The sequence below is a fragment of the Sapajus apella genome, unplaced genomic scaffold, assembly GCF_009761245.1.
Source record: "Sapajus apella isolate SASKATOON/1434 unplaced genomic scaffold, GSC_monkey_1.0 scaffold18, whole genome shotgun sequence".
Classification (NCBI taxonomy): Eukaryota; Metazoa; Chordata; class Mammalia; order Primates; family Cebidae; genus Sapajus; species Sapajus apella.
Genome location: NW_022436958.1, coordinates 16,574,767 through 16,582,931, shown reverse-complemented (window position 1 = coordinate 16,582,931; position 8,165 = coordinate 16,574,767).

The following is an 8,165-nucleotide window of genomic DNA, read 5'->3' as shown; positions in this document are numbered from 1 at the left end:
TTTTCATCTTTTACATGGGCAGACTGCATTGCTCTCTGCTTACTACTGCTCCTTTACCCCTTAAACTTTTACATGCATTTTCCCCAATAAATTTATTGCATTTCTAATTCTGTCTTGACATCTGCTCGTAAGAGCATCCAAACTGAACCAGGATGGGAATCTCAAAAAGTGTCTTAGGTTCATATAAAATACTTTTTAGCTCAAGAACCTGAGGTTCAAATGATTTGCTGAATATCACATAGCTACTATATGGCAGACCCAGATTAGCAATAGGTTTCATAATTCACAACTAAGATTCCTTTTTCACAACTCCGAAGGTTAGTGACTTGCTAGAAAGACTCATAGGACTCAAAAGCTGATACACTCACTGTTATAGCTTATTGCAATGAAAGTATATAGATCAAAATCAATAAAGGAAAAGGGTACAAGAGGTGAAGCCCAGAAGAAACCAGGTACAAGCTTCCAGGTGTTCCCTTCTCAGCAGAGTCCCATGGGGACATGTTAATTCTTCCAGCAATGATATGTGACAACGTGTGAAGTGTTGCCAAACAGGGAAACTTACCTGAGCCTTGAGATCCAGGGTTTTTATTGGGAATCAGTCACATGGGCTCCAGCTCTTCCCACTCCAGAACAAAAGCAGATTTTCACCATAAATCACATCCTTGGTATGAATTTATCTTGTCAAACTGGTACGGCATGATCCAAGACTTCAGGCAAACAAAAAGGCTTTGCATTTCAGCCTTTGTTTCTGAGAGATTACACAGCATCTGTATAATAAAGTATCTGAAGCACATTTCTTTCATCTGAACCCAGATTGTCTTGACAGATATTTTATTATTATTTTCTAAATTTTTATTTAATAATTCTTTTTATAGAGACAGGGTCTCGCTTTGTTGCCCTGGCTGGCCTCACACTCCTAGGCTCAAGTAATCCTCCAACCTTGACCTCCCAAAGTACTGAAATTACAAGCATGAGTCACCCTGCCCAGCTCAGACAGTTTATTATTCTTAACAAGTTACTGATGTCTTGCAGTAATAGAGGTAAGAACATCTGAAGTATGCTATGTTTTTAAACATTAACATCTTAAAAATAGTTGGACACTTCAGTGTTTTCTCGATTTTTAAATCTGAGATTTAGTCATATGTCACCTGTTTAGACCATTAAAAGAATCTTGTATCAGACCCATGTACATAAGATATAAGAACTTGTCTTTATTCTGTCCTTGATGAAGCCAGGAGTATACAATACACTCTGTTTAGCAACTTGGCTTTCACTGACAGCTAAATAATGGATGTGTTTATTTTCATTACTTACAGATATACCTCATCCTTTTGAATGACTGTGTAGTATTCCACTGTGTAGATGAACAAAATAGATTTAATCAGTCCCCTGCTGTGATCATTTAGGTTGTTTCCTGCTGTTTGCTATTAAAACAGTTCTTCAATGAATATCCCTGAAAATGTGTATAAATAGAGCTATAGAATTTGATTATATGAAGCATGCAGGGATTAATTCTTGTTGCTTTCTTCTGACAGTAATAAAAGCAACTCTGATTGCTAGATAGGGGAGCCATCCCTTCTCTTATTGCTCTTAAGGTAACAGCATGTGCTAGACAACCTCATATTCAGGATCTTATTTAACCCTCACAAGAATTATAAGTAGCTAATTACTATTCCTACTTTTTTAAATTACTTTTTCTGTTTATGGAATATACATGTATAGCAAATTTAGCAAATGTGGAAATCTGTAAAGAAGAAAATTAACATCACCTATAATTTAATGGCTCAGAGAAAACCTCTATTTCAATGAATCTTCTTTACAGCTTCTTTCTATGCAATTATTTTACATGGTTGAAATATAGCTTCATTCTGTATCATTTTTTCATTTAATGTTATAACATTTCCTATATTATTCCTCTTGACAGCCATCACTTTTCACAATGCTGTGCTGTATTCCATTGTGTTTCTGTACTATGTTATTGGTTTTTTAATTCACTTTCATTATTTCCTATCACTACTAATTATGTGCTATAAAGGATATCTCTGGTATATAGAATTTTGTGTGCTATATATTATTTAGGATAAAGCCCTAGAAGTGAAATTAGGAGATCAAAGCTCTTAACACATATTGCCAAACCAAAAGAAATTTTCATTAGTCACTCACTGAATTTTTCTTGCCAAGCCTTCAAATATTTAACCAGGAAGAAGCATACCCTAAACTACGGTTTAATACTCTTATATTTCTCTAGCTTCATGGCATCAACATCAACCATTTGCTACACATTTTTTTTCTTTTCCTGTATTATAAAAAATATTCTTAATATAGGAGCACATGAATAACTATATTATAAGAGCCTTGCTATAATTACTTTTTAAAATTTTCCTTTTATTTATCACCAGTTCATATTGCATTGGGGGTCTGGGAGGGCATACTCTTTATATTACCTACATCGTTAAGATTTATTTTTTAAATATAAGAAATTTCCAATTGCTTAAAATCTTCATTGTTGGTTTGGGCTGTATCTGCCTGTTTTGGGTAGTGATAAGTTACCAAAATAAAATTTCTTTTCTAAGACTTTTTTTCAGCTGGGCACAGTGGGTCATACCTGTAATCCCAACACTTTGGGAGGCCAAAGTGGGAGAACCACTTGAGCTGAGGAGTTGGAGATCAACTCTGCCAACATAGCAAGACCCCGTCTCCGCAAAATAAGAAAAAATTAGCCAGGCATGTTGACACACACCTGTAGTCCTAGCTACTCGAGAGGCTAAGGTGGGTTGATCACTGGAACCTGGAGGTCGAGGCTGTGGTGAGCTGCGGTCATGCTACTGCACTCTATTCTGGGTGACAGAGCAAGACACTGTCTCAAAAAAAAAAAAAAAAACCTTTTTTTCTATGAAAAACTGCTTATTTCTCCTTATATGTATATGTTTATGGTACTAAAATCAGCTTTTTCTTACTGACCTTATTTCTGAGACATTTCTACAAAATAAAACTCAGTTCTTATTGGGAAGCAGAGAAATAGGATCTACTGATAGTTTTGATTTATACCTGCCATGAGACTAAGCATAAACACTTGTTTATCAAGAAAGGTTTTCAGGAAATTCACTCTAGTAGGTCTTTCAATTTAAAATGTTTTTTTCTATCAGTTGTATAAAATGTTTCTTTTGGGATGCCTATATTATACTTAAGTATGACTCTTACTTTGTTTCTGTGAACCCAAATACAAATGGAAATTTGCTCAATTTGAAAGTACAATTTTATACAAAAACTTATGTAGAATAAATGTCATGTACTTTATATTTTATATCAATAGGAACTTACAACATCCAACAGTGTAAGCACTATCTGTATTTAATGCAAAATGGAAAATTACACTGTCATTACACTTTTAGATTCAGCATACTGACTTTCACTTTGGACAGATTTGTACAGCACTAAGAATTATAACTGATTATAACTCACCTAGAAGTAGTAATTACTTTTTTGGTATCTAGCTCAAATACAGACTTACAAAGTCCTAGTTTTTTTTTTGTTTGTTTGTTTTTGTTTTTAATATAAATTGTGCTCACAGATTTTAAGATGGTAGGGTTTTTTTAAGGTTAAAATTTCAGCAGCAATTCTAACACCTACAAAAATTTGAGGGGAGAGCCGGGCACGGTGGCGCGTGCCTGTAGTCCCAGCTATTCGGGATGCTGAGGCTGGAGGATCTCTTGAGTCCAGGAATTCTGGGCTGTAGTGCGCTATGCCGATCGGGGACGATCGGATGTCCACACTAAGTTCGGCATCAATATGGTGACCTCCCGGGAGCGGGGGACCACCAGGTTGCCTAAGGAGGGGTGAACCGGCCCAGGTCGGAAACGGAGCAGGTCAAAACTCTCGTGCTGATCAGTAGTGGGATTGTGCCTGTGAAAAGCCACTGCATTCCCACCTGGGCAACATAGCGAGACCCTGTCTCTTAAAAAAAAAAAAAAAAAATTGGGGGGGAGTGAGAATTTTGTTTTTAATATTAAACTGCTCTTTTAATTAATATTAAAACAGGGATTCCTGTTCCCCCTATCATATTACACTGAACTGCATATCCGGATCCATTCTGAAGCTGACCCAAAGCCACCAAGCGGCTGGTCTTGTAATCTTCTCTAAAGAGAAGGAAAAGAAGAGCTCCGTGAGTCCAGGATGGGCCCAACTCCACAGTTAATCCCAGTAAGTGTAAAGCACAGTTGATTTCTGGGAATAGTGGGAGGAGCAGGGAGTACCATGCTGAAAAAAGTGTCAACAATACAGGGTTATTAAGTTTTATTGGAAAGAAAAGGCTGCTAAGGTAAATGTCAGAAACTAATCGTTCATCCATTTCAGTGCTATTCATAGCGGTAACAGAGAACAGTTTTTCATTACTTTCCAGAACTTTTTCCCTGTAAGATTAATTATATCTCTGAAACATTCTGCCTTCAAAAGCTGCAGCATTTATTATTCATGGTTCTATAAACCTTTGTCAAAACTATCTAGACTTTTATGATAGCTCATTCTACCTCTAGATAGAAACTCTATTTTGTAAATTTGCAAAGCACCGAGAAATTTTTTTCTCCTAAAAGTATCACTTAGGAGCTCTGAGGACCCCTTATTATTATATTTTGGGAATATATAATATTTTCTATTAGGAATATATATTTTCACAAGCCTATTTTAATTCTACTTATGTCCTTTAAGATTGAATAAACCACTAATTATTACATCCCACCCCCCAAATCTGGCAGATACATACAGTTGACCCTCCAGAACCCGAAGATTCAACCAATGGAAAATATTCAAAAAACTTAAAAAAATAACAAATAGCAATAAAACAAGAAAAATAGTACAAATAAAAAAATATAGTATGGCAACTATTTATATAGCATCTGTACTGTGTTAGCTATTATAGGTAATCTAGAGATGATTTAAAGCATATCAGAGGATATGTGTAGATTATATGGAAATACTACACTATTTTATAAAAGGAACTTGAGCATCCACAGATTTTGGTATCTGTGGGGTTGGGATTGGGGGGAGCGCAATCCTGGAACTGATAGTTCTTAAATTTGGTATATATTTTCAGAAGGGATTTAAAATGTTTCTTTTTCTTGAGTACTGGAGGCCAGAACTTTAGTTCAAAGCTATGTATTTCAATTGTTTCTAATGCTTTCCTTGGTGGTTCCTGATGTACAAATTTGGGAGCTTTTTCCCTCATAATGTTACCAGGTTTTGTCCACCCTCAAACATCTGCAATTTTTCTCCCCATTTGTATGGCTTTCTGGGGTATTCTTATAAAAATTTTCCAAATTCCAATAACTATGAGCATTTTGTCTTCTGTAAATTTGAATGTTTGGTTGTGTACAACGTTTTCAGGTTATAAATAAAGTTATCATTTTAAGCGTTGGTTTTTAATGGACTTTCTCATATTGTTGGGTATGTCTTTACACAGAGAAGTGACCTGTAATTTTTTTATAATTTAGCATTTATTCCAGTGACTCAGTATTTAAAATACTTTACTATTGAGGCTTGCTCTGATATATTAATTTATACAAATATGGATAAATGACATTATTTGTCCCTTAATCACACCACTTATCTGCTCAATCCAAAGAAACTGCAAATGGTCATATCTTAAGAAAATCCAAAAATACACTTTATTTTTAAAGCCATACTTATTACTTTTACCTTTTTGGTTTTTTTTTTTTTTTTTTGATGGAGTTTGAATCTGTCACCCAGGCTATAGTGCAGTCGGCTTGCTGCAACCTCTGCCTCCCAGGTTGAAGCAATTCTCGTGCCTCAGCCTCCCAAGTAGCTGGGATTACAAGTGTGTGCCACCATGCCTGGCTAACTTTTGTATTTTTAGTAGAGATGGGGGTTTCACCATGTTGGCCAGGCTGGTCTCAAACTCCTGACCTCAGGTGATGCACCAGCCTCAGTCTCCCAAACTGCTTGTATTATAGGCATGAGCCACCATTCTTGGCCCCTTTTTTGTATTTTTGAAAAAAATTTAGTATTGTATAAAGATATTTGTACAACCATAGGAAATACTTGCTTATTTGCTTGTAGTAAGTTTTCTTATTGTCTATTTGTACATTTATAAAATGCTCAAAAAGTGAAGTCATTTCTTCCAAAATTTTTTTTCAGTTTTTCCTTATATGACTTTGTAACTCTATGCACAGACTAGGTGTTCAGCAAATGTCATAAACAGTTACTGAGGTCCAGGCACAGTGGCAGTAACTCATGCCTGTAATCCCAGCAATTTGGAAGATGGAGGCAGGAAGACCTCTTGAGCCCAGACGTTCAAGCCTAGGCAACATAACAAAACCTTGTCTCTACAAAAAAAAATTAAAAATAAGCTGGGTGGTGGTGCATGCCTGTAGTCCTGGCTACTCAGGAGGCCGAGGTGGGAGGATCACTTGAGCCTGAAAGGTTGAGGCTGCAGTGAACATTAATCTTACACTCCAACCTGGGCAACAGAACAAGACCCCATCTGAAAACAAATAAAAACAATTAGTGAGCACCTGTTATGTGTAAGCTTCAGACTAAGTATTGTGTACATAGAACAGAGTCTAAAAGATTTTTAAAAGATGAGTCATTATAAAATAATAAGAGTAGATAGCATATTATAATTTTTAAAATTAGAATTATAAGAAATGAGTCCAGATGGCAGAAATGGTGGAACAAAGTTTTTTTGCATGAAGATTTGTGGATATGTGGTAATAGGGGGTTGAGATATGATGAATGTTTGGTTCTTGGTTTTAAACATCGAAATCTAACTTTGGCTAGCTTAAGAAGAAAATAATTTTGTTATAAGGTTAGGGAGTTGCTCACAGAATTGAAGGAAAGGCCAGAAAACCAGGATCATAAAATGACAGACACCAAGGAAAGGCTAGTAGCAGAGATTACAGCTAAGGTTTTCCTTTAAAATAGTCTGATTTGAATTCAGTTACTGGCCCAACTGCTGCTGAAGATGGCTAGAAGCCATTGTCATTACCACTGAAAGTTACAACTGTGACTCAACTCTCAACTTTGTGTCAGTTACTGTGCCATTCATTCACAATTTGAAGACTTAAGCAGGAGCATAAAATTGCCGGCACCAAGGTTATATACACCAGCAATCAAGTTGGGAGAAAGCAAATATCCAATATTTAGCAAAATATTCAATATAATGCATCTTGAAGACTTGCCTCCCACAAACACTCATATAACAAGGAATTCTCACAAAATAGAAATGAATTTTTGCATTGAGCAGTCAAAAAATGAAAAAATATACGATAGACTCCCCTTGTTTGCCTGTCCAATATTGATATGGTTTGGCTGTGTCCCCACCTAAATCTCATCTTGTATTTAAGTTCTAATAATCCCCATGTGTCATGGGAAGAACCAAGTGACGGACAATTGAATTACAAGAGTGGTTCCCCCCATGCTGTTCTTGTGATAGTGAGTTCTCACAAGATCTGATGGTTTTATAAGGGGCTTTCCCCCGCTTTTGCTCTGCACTTCTTCTTGCTGCTGCCATGTGAAGAAGGATGTGTTTGCTACCCTTTTCACCATGATTGTACGTTTCCTGAGGCCTTCCCAGCCCTGTGGAACTGTGAGTCAATTAAAGCTCTTTCCTTTATAAATTACCCAGTCTCAGATATTTCTTCACAGCCCTGTGAGAATGGACTAATACAAATATACACAAAGTTGCAGGCTGGGTGTAGTGGCTCATGCCTGTAATCCTAGCACTTTGGGAGGTTGAGGCAGGCAGATCACTTGAGGTCAGGAGTTCAAGACCAGCCTGGCCAACATAGTGAAACCCCGTCTCCACTAAAAATACAAAAGTTAGCCAGGCATGGTGGTGCACACTTGTAATCCCAGCTATTTGGGAGGCTAAGACAAGAGGGTTGCTTGAACCAGGGAGGCAGAGGTTGCAGTGAGCCAAGATCCTGCCACTGCATACTAGCCTGGGTGACAAAGTGAGACTCCATCTCAACAAAAAAAAAGAATACACACACACACACAAACACACACACACACACACACACACACACACACACACACACACACGCACACCCTTTCTCATGAGAACCCTTCCTCCAAAAAACTATTCCACCTTATATCATACAACAATTTCTCGTTCATTTGACCCCTTCCTTACAGGAAGACAGTCAAAA